We start from the raw sequence: 12529 nt of genomic DNA, 5'->3' as shown, positions 1-12529 counted from the left end.
TCATAACGGACTCCAAGATAAACATGAGTTGTCAGTGTGATGAAATCAGCAAAGCTGACCACACTTTATCATGCATCAGCAGATGTATGATGAATAGAACCAAGGAGGTGATACTTCCCCCTCTATGCAACATTGGTCAGACCACAGTTGGAGTACTGCGTCCAGTTTTGGGCATCATACTTCAAGAAGGATGTTGATAGACTCAAGATGGTCCAGAGGGTGGCCACTCATATGGTTAGGGGTCTATAGGCCAAGCCCTATGAGGAGAAACTAAGGGTCCTGGATCTCTTCAGCATCCGCAAGGAAGGCTAAGAGGTGATCCTGTGGCCGCCTACAAATTCATTAGGGGAACGCAGCAAGGGATTGGAGATGCTCTGTTCACCAGGGCGCCTCTTGGGGTAACAGGGAACAACGGTCACAAACTGACAGAGAGCAGATTTAGGCTAGATATCAGGAAAAACTTCATGGTAAGTGTGGCCAAAATTTGGAATGGGCTTCCAAGGGAGGTAACGCTCTCCCCTACCATGGGGATCTTTAAGAGAAGGCTGGATAGGCATCTGACTAGGGTCATCTGACCACAGCACTTTCCTGCCTAGGCAGGGGGTCAGACTCGATGATCTGTTGAGGTCCCTTCCGACCCTAGCATCTATGAATCTATGAAAGCCAACCAGAAGACAGGAATCCTTGGGAGCACTGCACTTTAAGTTTCACTTTAATTACAAATGATTATGTGGCAAAGGAATTATGGAGCAGCATGTGGTACAAACACAAACAATTCATACAGAACAGCGACTGTTGCCAATTTCAGGCACACCATGTTTGCACTTTGGACAACTCATCAGATTGCTGGGGCACTGTGAGCAGCAACTTCTCCTGGGTTTTTTATTTATTTTTGCATATCGCCACCTCCAGTTGCAAGAAAGCTTCGTAGATAGATTTTAACATGATACAGGTTACAAACCAGTTATGTGCTGGGCCCAGGTTTCTGACAATCTATATGGTAGCAATAGGAAAGACTGACTTTATAATCCCACTTTACTCTTGATGAGCAGATTGCAATCATTTTCCTTAAGTGCAGGCTTCACAATATGGTTGGCTATGTCTTACAGACTACAGACTGAATTATTGCAAGGTGCTTCCTCAAGGGCTACAACTGAACATAGAAATGACACACCACAGCAGACCAGTGGGCCTTTATGAGAACACTTCAGAGGGAGTAAAAACCAAGTAAGTACAGTAGAAATAAACCTGCCCGTAGGAAATATTCTTCCTGATCCAGTCAGTCAGATACAGCTTATGCCATGAAGTCCTAAGATAAAAAAATTATATATTCTTTATTTAGTACAACTGTGGATGTTCTTATTCATATAAAGGCTTAATCTTTTCATGAATCCTGCTCAGCTTTGGGCACCAATATCCTGAAGAGTGTTTTGACACTGACATTCATTTGCCTTAATGTTGCTTTTTAGAGGAAGTGTGTTATACTGATCTAGCTTCTACTCTCGTGGTAATAAGTTGCTAGGTTTAAGCTTTAAAAAAACATTTTGTTCTTCGAATCTGGAACAGCTTGCATGAACCCACGGTCATTTCATCAACTGATATTTGTTACTTAAGCACTCCATGTCTGGGAGATCTCAGGAAAGGTGCTGAGTTCAGAGTTTAATTTTGCCAGTCTTCACAATACATTACAAAGCCCTTGTTCAGTGCTGATCCAGACTTTGAAGACAAGTGTAAAACTGATGTTTTTGTGTTTTGTCAAATTAAGTTAGTCTGGATTTATCTATTCAGATGTTTTGTACACATCTTTATTTGTCTCTCTCTTTCACCCTCCCAAAGCTTTCAATAGGCACATTATTAAATCAATGCTAATAAAATGTTTTTCTTTGCAGATGTTGTATTACACCAATATCATGAAACATTAAAAAGATGTGTATGTTTTATCTCTCATATTTTTTTATTTAAATTGCGACTAATCACCTCGTGAAGCATATTTTAACAACAATATGGCAGCCTTAAACACCACTGTTATAAAGTAGCTGTTTCATTATGGATCCACAAGAACTTCATAGTAACAGTTGGCATAAAAGTCAGATCCCACTAGAAACAGTCTCTGATCAGTTAAAGAATCTCTTCTGAACGTGGGCAGTATACAACCTCTGACACAAAGTTGAGCAGTTTTGGATTCCATCAAGTAAAAGACAGTGATACATGCGTACGTGCGCATGCATGCACGCGCGCACACACACACACACGCGCGCGCGCGCATGCGCGCGCACACACACAGTGTAGGTTGGTTATTACTATGTATTACTTAGTGTAGTTTAAGTTTTCTTTCACAACTGCTCAAACAAAATCATAGCAACTCTACCCCACACACAATTTGCAAAGTATTTTGGCTTCCTTCGGAATGAAATCAATCAGGAAAAGTTAGTTACAAGAGAGAAGATGGAATCAGTTGTAAGGTTCTGACTTCACAGAGCCAGAGTTGTGGGGTCACCAGATTTCTGAAGATGACTGACACAAAGAAAATATAGTCAAAGAAGGGTGGAAAAAGACACTGTATTTGAAAAAAAGAGCTACTGAAAAGACCCCACACTGGTGAATCAGTTCACAATGCATTTATTTAGCTTTTCCATGTTACAAAGGCCACTGTGGCTGCTGTTATTCCAACTTCTGGTCTTCATCCTAACCCACACCTATTCAGGCCTGCTCATTCTTCCCTTTATCTTTCAGGGTGCAGGGAAAGGTTTCTGGCAGGAAGATCTCTTGCTGCTTCACGAAACCTAGAGAAATAAGCCAGAGAACATGTCAGTCTCCTTCACGATGACAGAGAAAGTGGAAGTTTCAAACATACATCACAAAAGGCACGACCACAACTGGCAACTAACTGGCCCCCTTGGTGGCAGTCTCAGCAGACACACCAAGGACCAATTGGACCATGGAGACCAAGCTCCTCTCTCGACCTCAGGGAAGGTCCCTCCAGGTTCAGTGGAAGCTGTATGCTCTGAAGAAGTTTATTGGCATCTATGGGTTACCTGTCTTGTGGACAGAGGGCTTCAATCTCTGTGACTGCTGATCCAGCACCTTTCACCACCATTATCTTCCTGTGAAAACATTTCATATGGAGGAAAATTCATATATAAATCTGCCAGAATAAAAATTGCAACCTTTTTCTTTCCAGTTCGCCCATTGGCAAAGCCTCAGAATGTGCCACTTGGAAGACAAACATTTCTGGCATTCAAGAAAGGACTAGGCTTCTCACAACAGACTACATTTGGACTACTCCTCCCAGAAGCTGCCTCAAAAATGGGTGAGGAATTAGAATGTAAGTGTTGTTTCTGTCATCCGCATGTTTGTCGGATGATGGAACAATATTGGTATCCTCTCTTTTCTGAGAGAACTCAAGCCACTCATCACAATTTTCTTTCTAAAAAACCTTAAGTAGTTTTCAAGTTCTATGCAAAACACACAACAACACTACAAGGCTCATACCTGTAGGAGAGCCCAAAGGCTAAATGACATGCAGTGCTCCACGCAACAACAGTAAGGAAGAAGAATTGCCTATCACCACACAGGCAAACCCCATCTTTATAGCAATGGCCCAGTAAAACTTTACAGTTTACCAAGAGGCAAAGGTGCCTTCCTTTTCCCCTACCAACACCCCCATCCAACCTTCCTGGACCCTAGTCTGTCACAGTTCTTAAGGCAATGAGAAGTCAAACCAGTATGCACATATTCCAGTGCTGTCTCACTCACCTGTTAGCTTGAGGTTTCCATTTTCAGGCTTAGGAGAGTCCTTGTTTTATTTACCTATGTAATAATACACACTTCTATAGCTCCTTCTCTTCAAAAACCTGAGTGCTCTGCATACATCAATGAAAGCCCCATATGCTGAGCTCCCTCCATGCATTTAATGTTAGTGGGGAAAACCTGCTTTAAAAAGCCCAAAAGTAACACCAAGTGTGTTGTAAAGATCTACCCCCTGTGCTACCAGCCATGCTGAGGTGGGCCCTGTCCTACTTTCTCACCACAAATTTCACCCCTTGAATAAAAAATCTTTGTTGAAATCAATGCATTCCCCTGAGAAGTTTTGGTTTTGAGAAATTCACATTTTTAGATTAAAATAATTTAATTAGAAGAATCTTCTCTAAATGCTAACCAGCTCTTTATGAGACTATAAAAAGGCACGTGTGTCACATGTCAGTTGGTCCCATTCTGTCCCAAGTGACAAAACGAAGGTCCATATCTAGCACAGCCACCTGTAACTTGTTACCCTCACTAGGACTGTCCAAATGGCAGCCTTTGAGCCACATGTGGCCCATAAGGGATTAAGTTGAGCTCCCCAGACTCCTGCCGAGGTGGTGTTCCCTCATTTCTCCATCTGCAGAAGCCAGTGTGCCTGTGTTTCTCCTCCCTCCTCCAGCTGCCTTTTCCTGCCTTCACCCAAGGAGGTGGGGCAATGTGGCAAGCAGCAGAGGGAGCTGAGGGTGAGCACTGGGCAGAACAATTACACCCTACACCAGGGGTGGGCAAAATGTGCCCGCGGGCCAAATGCGGCCCGCCAGGCCATTCTATCTGGCCCACGGGACCACTAAAAATTTAGAAAATTAATATTTCTCTGCCCCTGGCTGCCTGTCATATGTCCCTCAATGGCTTGCCAAAACTCAGTAAGTGGCCCTCCTCCTGAAATAAGTGCCTGCCCATGCCCTACACTGAGCAGTGGGGCAAGGGTGCTTGTAAGGGCACACCTTGCAGAAGGGTAGGAGAACATCCACACAGCCCTCTGGCCTGTGGATAGAATAGCATGGTCCCTGGGCACTTAGAAGTTGGACAGCCCTGCCCTATATCAACTCAGACATAACATTACTGTGTAAATGGCCAGTTCCTACACCTGGACAAAAATATGCAGGGATACAGTAAAACTAAAATTAAGAACACTGATCTTCAGAAAAAAAGACACCACTCAGTGACAGTTATTAATACTCTACAAGTTGATAAATAACCATTTTTGTAGAGGACAGCAAACAGCATTTGCCCATCCCATCATGCCACCACAGTAAGAATGATATCATACAGACTGAATGATTGACTTGGGACATGTGATCTAATTATTTTGCCTTTGCAGAATTAAATATAAAGGTTGATAGCTTTGGGGGCATCTAACAGACTGGAGCAAAACATTAGGCAAAATATTTCAACGTATTTTAAACCCCTAGTATAGACTGGGAAAACTAGTTTAGTAAGCATTCATATCCTTTCAGCAGTTTACCTCAACCAGCTAATGGGTTAGAATACAACCTGCTCAATTTACATTATTTTTTTCAAAAATAACACTTGGATATGTCACCTTTATAGCACACACACTTTTTGTCCTAATCCTGGGAAGCCAGTTCTCATTATGGGATGGCAGGCCTGGCCTAAGCTACTTTTAGAGCCTGATATCTCCCTTCCCCCCCAACAGATTTCAACCCTAAACACTGTAGGGCTTTCTGCAGCCAACTGTTCTTTTAATAAGATGTGCGCACAAGCCCACCAGGATGCTTTAAAATGCCAGCCACAAGGGATGCAGTTATTTAAGGCAGGCAGAAGTGACAATTCCTACTCCTTACAGGTTTGCTCTCCTGCTCTTTCCTCCAACTAACCACAGGGCCTGCTGTCCCAAGCACATCAAGAAATGCCAGATCGGGATTAAACTGTGGGTGCAAATAGTGCCTTATTGCACAGGCACTAAAAAGGCTGCTCATCACAAATGTAACTCCCCCCACACTCCCCCAACCCCAACCATGCTTCCTACAAAGAAGTACAAAAAAGGCATGGAATGGACTATGAAGGAATGAAACTTTACCCCTCTAGCTAATACTCCCACCCCACCCCACCCAGCATTTTACTTTTAGAAATAGAGCTGAAGCATGGAAAACTTCTGTATACCCTAGTAAAAAAAAAAAAAGAGCAAAATTATTTGTTTTAGTGATGCAGTGATAGAAACAAACACCACTGCCAAACAGAGGCAAGGGATGAAACCCACTAATATCTTTTAACAAACCCTCTCCTCTCCGTGTGCTAATCTAGCTCCGCCTAGAACCTATCACTGATGCACTTGGGCAACACTTGCATTATTCATCATGTTGTTGGAGAGTTTAGGTTTGTTGCAGTGTCAGAAATTGTTCCCAGTTCCTCTCCTTGACCCCACGCAGCCCTCACATGCTTACCCTGATATCAGAGAACAAGAGAAATGGAGAAGTACCCTGCCTCAGCAGTGTAAATGCTCCTCTTTGTTTTAGCCTAATCCACACTCCAGCTCTCTCCCCATAGCCCTAGCCTGCTGAAGTCCACTCCTCTTGATATATGCATTCCCCTTCCCCAACTTGGGGTCCATGAAAAGAAACATCCTGTTCTCCCTTGGATACCTTTACCAGGAGGGCTGAACTGAATACATAAAAGTTCTGCTTTTGTTGCATCTCAGAAGCCTTTGCTAAACAACCAAAGTTTCATCTGAAATGGCTTTGTAAAACCAAGGCCCACATTTTTATACCCTCCCTTCTCAAGCGCTGCCAAGGAGAAAAGATTCCTGGAGATGCTCTGTAAAGCAGATGTGTTCTCGAGCTGGGAAGTGAGTGTTCTGTCCAGACAGATCTGCCCTCCTCACACCTCTCAGGTCTCCTGTTCCACTCACTCTCACAGGGGAAGAACCTGTCATCTTACCAGGATAAAACATGGCCAAAAGACCCTCTATCACAATCAGAAGGAATTATGCAGGTTTCCACAACAGCTCCTGCCCCAGGTCCACTGCAGTGCTCACTCAGCTCTCCTGTTCCAACTGATGGCCAAGGGTGGTGGTGAAGGGATGGTCTTGCAACAGACAGGAGGAAATCCTGGAGGATCACAAAGAGCCATTTTACTGGTCTTGACCACACCTCTGTTCACATCAATACCCCTACTTTTGACTGTTCTTGCTTTGAATGTCTTAACCTGCTGTCTAACACAATAGTCTGACCATGGGTTTAAGAACCTCCACTGAACAGATCTCTTTTCAAATTCCTACTCAAAGTACCTTTCCCAGTTTGCACCTCTACAATGACCGAGGCTCACTTCCCACAGGAGAGTTCTCTGTTGATTTCAAACAGAGACTGCTCAGAGGAGGCAAGCTAGCATGCAGTAACCAGGATAATATTTAGCAGCAGAGTGAACTAGGAATACTTACCAAGTAAAAAAAAGCTGCAGCTATGATCTGTGTATACATATATATTGTCAGGCATCAGTTATATTGTCTGGGATCAGAAGTGTTAATCTCAAAACCATCTCTTTTGGCCTTCAAGACTTTCTGGCAAGACTATCCTTTCCCCTCCGTGCCCCTCTCTCCCATTCTTATTCCTGTCTGGTAGTAAAGTTTTTTGGGTGTCAACATTTTAAGACTCTATTGGAAGGATGGACAGAGCTGAGAAGGTGGTATGTGTTATACTGGAATGTGCTAAAGGCTGCCATCAACCTCTGCTTTGAATTTCCTAACCAGATGGCAGGGGCTCCCTGTATTCTGTGCCCCTCATTCCAGCTCTTCAAGTGTTCAGTGCAGTTAATAAAGTTCTGGTCTTTAATGCTTAGAACATTCAGAGTTTTCAAGTTACTGAGAGAAATGCCATCAAGTTGAATATTATAGGGTTATGATACATCTGGGCTTTCCCAGACATATCCGTCCAGGCGGTTTTTTGAAATCTGAACAAGCATCCAGGATTTTGCTCTGCTCCACTGGTGGGAGCAGGGGGAGGGCGAATGGAGGCAGTGGGTGCACATGCGTCTGCATGTGCACGTGTGTGCCTAGCATGCAGCCATGTAGAGTGGTGAAAGTAGCCCCAGCAACTGGATGCAGGTAAGTGTATGGGGGGCAGGGTTGGGGGACTGTCCGGGGTGTGTGCGTGCATGTGTGCGGGGTGGAGGGGGGGGGCAGGTGCCTGTCAGTACTGGAGAAAGTCTTATACAACACTCTAGCAGGGCTGGGGCTGTGACAGGGTGGGAGGAGGTGCCAGCCCCTCCAGCAAGAGAAGGGGGCGGAGGGCCATTTGAGGGCAAGAGGGAGCTCTGCCTCCAGCCCACCCACATTGGGGCCAGGCAGCCCTAGGAAGCGCTGCCCGGGGAGTGGGGAAGGGGAGTGGGGTCATGGCTAGGCTGCTTGGTGTGGTATGGGAGCCCCAGCTCAAGGCAGAGGGTGCCACAGGCATCCTCTGCTCCTCCCTCCAGCCTGCGCTGAGGCTGGACTCACTCTGCTACTGCCTGCATGAGCTGGACCTGCTGCACTCCAGCTGGACGCCAGTCGAGAGAGGGGCAGGTGAGGGCCCCCTCTAGTAGGGCTGGGGGGGGAGCGGGTAGGGGCTGTGAGTCAGGAGCGTGGGACAGTGGCAGTGGGCTGTGGCTCGGGGGTGAGGGGCACCAGCATGGGGGAGGGCACGAAACTGTGGGTCAGGAGTGAGAGGCACTGGCAGGGCCAGAGGTATATAGGTCAGGAGGGGCAGCAGCAGGATGAGGGGGCAAAGGACTGTGGGTCAGGAGTGAGAGGCCAGGGGTCTGCAGGTCGGGAGTGAGGAGCAGCAGCAGGGACGGGGCTACAGGCTGGGAGTAAGGTGTCCCCCTGACAGGTGTCCTTTTTTTTTTGGAACTTAGACATATGGTAACCCTAGAATATTACATCTCAATTCACTTGGCCAATGAATAATTAGTTCCAAGCAATTAAATTTTTTTTTTTTTGCAAAAATCTTGTTGATCTAATAAAAGAGATCAACTCTACTACAAGTCCTGATTGCCTAGTCCCAAGTAGGAATCTTTCCCTCCATCTCTGTCCTCCACAAAGAACTCACAATGTGCAGTCAGTCATTGCAGTTCCAGGGCATCACTTAAAAGCAGGGGTGTCAAACTTATTTGGCCCAATGAACTGAATGGCTGGTGTACAGTCAATCCACAGGCCAGCCTGGGCCTGCAGACCAGCCCTGCATACAGATCTGGTCTGAAACCCAGGGCCAACACTACAGGCCACATCTTTGACATCCCTGACTGATACAGTAAATAACATCCATTTGCACAGGGAAAATATTATAAGGGTACTTGCCAGGTTCAGAAGCTTTTATTTACTAGGTTTTGTAAGCACTACTTCACTAAAAGTTTATTTTTAAAGACTTTTTGTGATATGTCACCCTAAAAGCAATTTAGCTTTTGACATTTATCAACTTAGACTTAACCATTACTGTATGCGTGACCTTTACTTCTTATTTCACAGGTCCTAGAACAATGGTGCAAAGACCAGGATTCAGAATCGGGGAGGGAAGGTCCCAGTGAGATTAAGATCTTGGAGATTTTGTAGCAAAAGAAGCGATAGGAAAGGGGGGGCTCCATGAATTTAAAAGCCTTTGCTGAGCAACCAAAGGTGGAGAAAGTAAATAGGGATTTAATATGTCATTTCTATTAGAACTGGAGGAAATTAGGAACCAATTTAAACACTAACAAAAGGAAGTTCTCACACAACATGTGATTAACATGTGAACCTCATTGCAGCAAGGTATTGTAGAGGCCAACAATTTAACCAAGTTCAAGAGTAGATCAGACACACTCATGTAGGAAATGTCCCTCAGTAATATTAAATATGAGCGTTAAGGCTGCAACTTCCATATTAGGACCTCTTAGTACTTAATATGCTGGAAGCTGCAAGGGAAGCAGGGCAGGGGATTGATCACTTTGGCTAGGCCCTGAATAAATACTTTTCCCTTTAGTATCTGAAGTGTACTGCGAGATACAGAACACTGGGCTAGATGCATCTGCGGTTTGACCTAGCATGGCATCCCTTACATTCTTACATTAACCAGAGTGGTCCGACTCCGTGTCACAGACCTCATGCTGAACCCTCGCATTTGCTGCCAGATAACCCTGGCTGTTGCTGTGAAATTCAAGTAGCTTCTCTATATAGCGAAAGTGGCAGGTATGACATCTTAAGTGACCAAAAATCTGTAATAATATGAACAACAAAACTAGGGAGCTACAGCTGGCTGCTCTACTGCTGTAATTAATGCTCCCCACACACTCTAAATGGATGAAAAACTATCATAATACTAGGATGAAAACAGTTCAAATTACTTCTAAAACTGGTTCCTCTTTTAAAGGAAAGTACTTTTGGTGAGGAAATGCTAAATATATTTAACATGTGGTGTTTGTAGCCACAGAGTAATATCATGGTAAACCACTCAGAACATTTCAGAAAGGGATTATATAGTAATGTGAGAGCAAACAGCACATAAAGTAGCACGAAACAGAAATAAAAGAATTACATAGGCCATCAGCCCCTCAGGCTTTGGGGCTGATCGCAGGCTGAAAAGAGAGCGGTGTCAGAAAGTGGCTCTTTCCATTGCATAACACTCCACAGCAAGTAGCCTTATGGAGACATGGGCCGTCATCTTGGGTATCTAAACCTTGGCTCATGTCAGAGACAGTATGGAAATTGAAGACTGCAAAGAGAATCAAATCCAAGACGGAAAGAAGCAAGATAGTCCCAATGTATCTAATCTACGCAGGCAATTCTTGTGATGGGTAAGAATTGAGTAAATCTGACTCACCGTTCAAAGGGAGAATTCTGGGACCTCCGTCTCTCTCCACTCTTCCCCTTGCTTCCGTTATTTTGTCTTCCATTTCTCCCCACTGCAGGTTTCTCAGGTGACAGCCACATTAGTTCCTTCTTCTGCTACTGCCACCTACCAGTTTTATTATTCTGTTGCAGCATAAGGGCATATAGAAGAAGTTCTTGTTCAGCACTCAGATAATCACACAGGGATTCCCTTTGTCTTAGGAGCCAAGGCTTAAATCAAGTGTCTGATATCCTCCCCTCACCCAATACCATTTGTAAAGCACAGCGAACAAGCAAAACCAATACCAGGTTTTGGGTGTGGATATATGCTGGGTGTGGACATAGGTACATTTGGAAACTTTTCAAAGGGACAACAGTCTGTTCATTCCAACTGTTGTGTGAACAGCAAAGAACAATACAAATGCATAAATGTGGATGAAGGAGTGTTAAAACTGGAGCTGTTTGAATTGCTGTGGACTCATTAACACTAGCAATTAGAACAAACCAGCTGCTCTCCTTTGAAAGGGTACCAAAGGCAGGTGAGTAGCCACATCTTTTGAAACTCATTCCAGCAAACCAGAGAGAGGTGCAGGGCTGAACATTTAGGACCCTGCAATAGTCTCTCTTCTGCACTCCCCTACAGACTGTTTGCACACATTATACAATTTAACTTTTTTGCCACCAAGAGAACATTCAAAACATGTATTATCATGGATCTTAGGTGCAAAATTTAGAGCCAGCGATGCAAGTACCTAACATATTGGGAGATGAGAAAAATTCAGACCCATTTTTTAAAGAATACTACAGTCCCACAGATAGTTCCTCAAAAGAAAAGACACAGCCAGGTGTGAAAGTGTTACATCCGTATCCTATAACAGTCGATATACAAACAGAAACCAAAAACAAAGGAATAGGCCTGCCCAGTGGCAAGAAGAAAGAAGTGGATGCATCTTAAAGGGGAGAGGAGGGAGGGAAAGCATTGGAAAAATATGAATATAGGAGGTCTGTAAAATGAGAGGCACAAATTTTACCCTTGATTATGCCACTGAAAATTGGAAGTCACTTTACTGACTTCCAGAGAGGGATACTAGATTTATTTCAGTGCATCTGAGAGCAAAATTTGGGTCTATCTAAAAATGATTTTCTTTTGCTTCATTTAAAGTAGTGATTCAACACACTGTTGACATAACTATTTTCTAGAACATACATTGGTGAGTTATTTGTATAATCAAAACATTTTTAAAACAGGACTAACAAAGGACTCCTTTATTAGGAGTGTACTTAAGATAAAAATGCATTTTATCTGGGATACTCATATTGAAAACTTGCCTGAGGAATCATATGCCCAACTAGGGAACTCCCTCTGCTATCTGCTTTACTTCTGGGCTTCCATCATGGATTCTCCTATTCTTAGGAAGATACTAAATTGTGGATATCTGCAAGGTGATTTGAAACCACTGGCTGGGAGGTGACAAAACAACTAAGTGTTTATAGATGCTGAGATATTATTGTGAGAGGAACACTAAAAATACTCCAGAGAGATACCATCAGTGCTGGGTTGTTTGCTTTAAGCAGAGGCATTCTTCCATATGCCCTGATGCCCCAATACCCAGCCCTTCTATGTAATTTTAATCCTAAAATTAACTCTCTTGGTACTAGTTTTCCATACCTGTCAACTTCTAATTGATGCCGTTAAGCTTTGTGCTCACTGTACACCTGGGGAAGCACCATAGCCCTGTGAAAACTTAAGCCAGAATAGCACATTGGAAGGAAAAAGAAAAAAAAGTAGAGATTCAAAGAGGATGATGGAATTTGTGCACTTAGACACCATCCCCATTATGACACAGTGTTGGCTTTAAACCACCCTCACAGTAGTCTCAATTGAACAAAGTAAGGGAAAAAGCTTGGAAGATTTCTTAAAATGTATCTTAT

The 12529-nt window shown here is 43.9% G+C and overlaps 1 long non-coding RNA gene across 1 annotated transcript; it reads right to left on the bottom strand.

The window, feature by feature from the left end:
* Window positions 1–1957: 1957 nt before the first annotated feature.
* On the bottom strand, window positions 1958–12529 carry LOC102373668. Its single transcript, XR_001358717.2, has 3 exons — window positions 10590–12529; window positions 6703–6872; window positions 1958–3104 (listed from the first exon to the last, which is right to left on the bottom strand). It is a non-coding gene; the product is annotated as an uncharacterized LOC102373668 (long non-coding RNA).

The sequence above is a fragment of the Alligator sinensis genome, unplaced genomic scaffold (assembly GCF_000455745.1).
Source record: "Alligator sinensis unplaced genomic scaffold, ASM45574v1 scaffold1129_1, whole genome shotgun sequence".
Taxonomy (NCBI): Eukaryota; Metazoa; Chordata; order Crocodylia; family Alligatoridae; genus Alligator; species Alligator sinensis.
The sequence above is the reverse complement of the archived record's forward strand: the minus strand, read 5'-3'. Positions and strand labels throughout refer to the sequence as shown.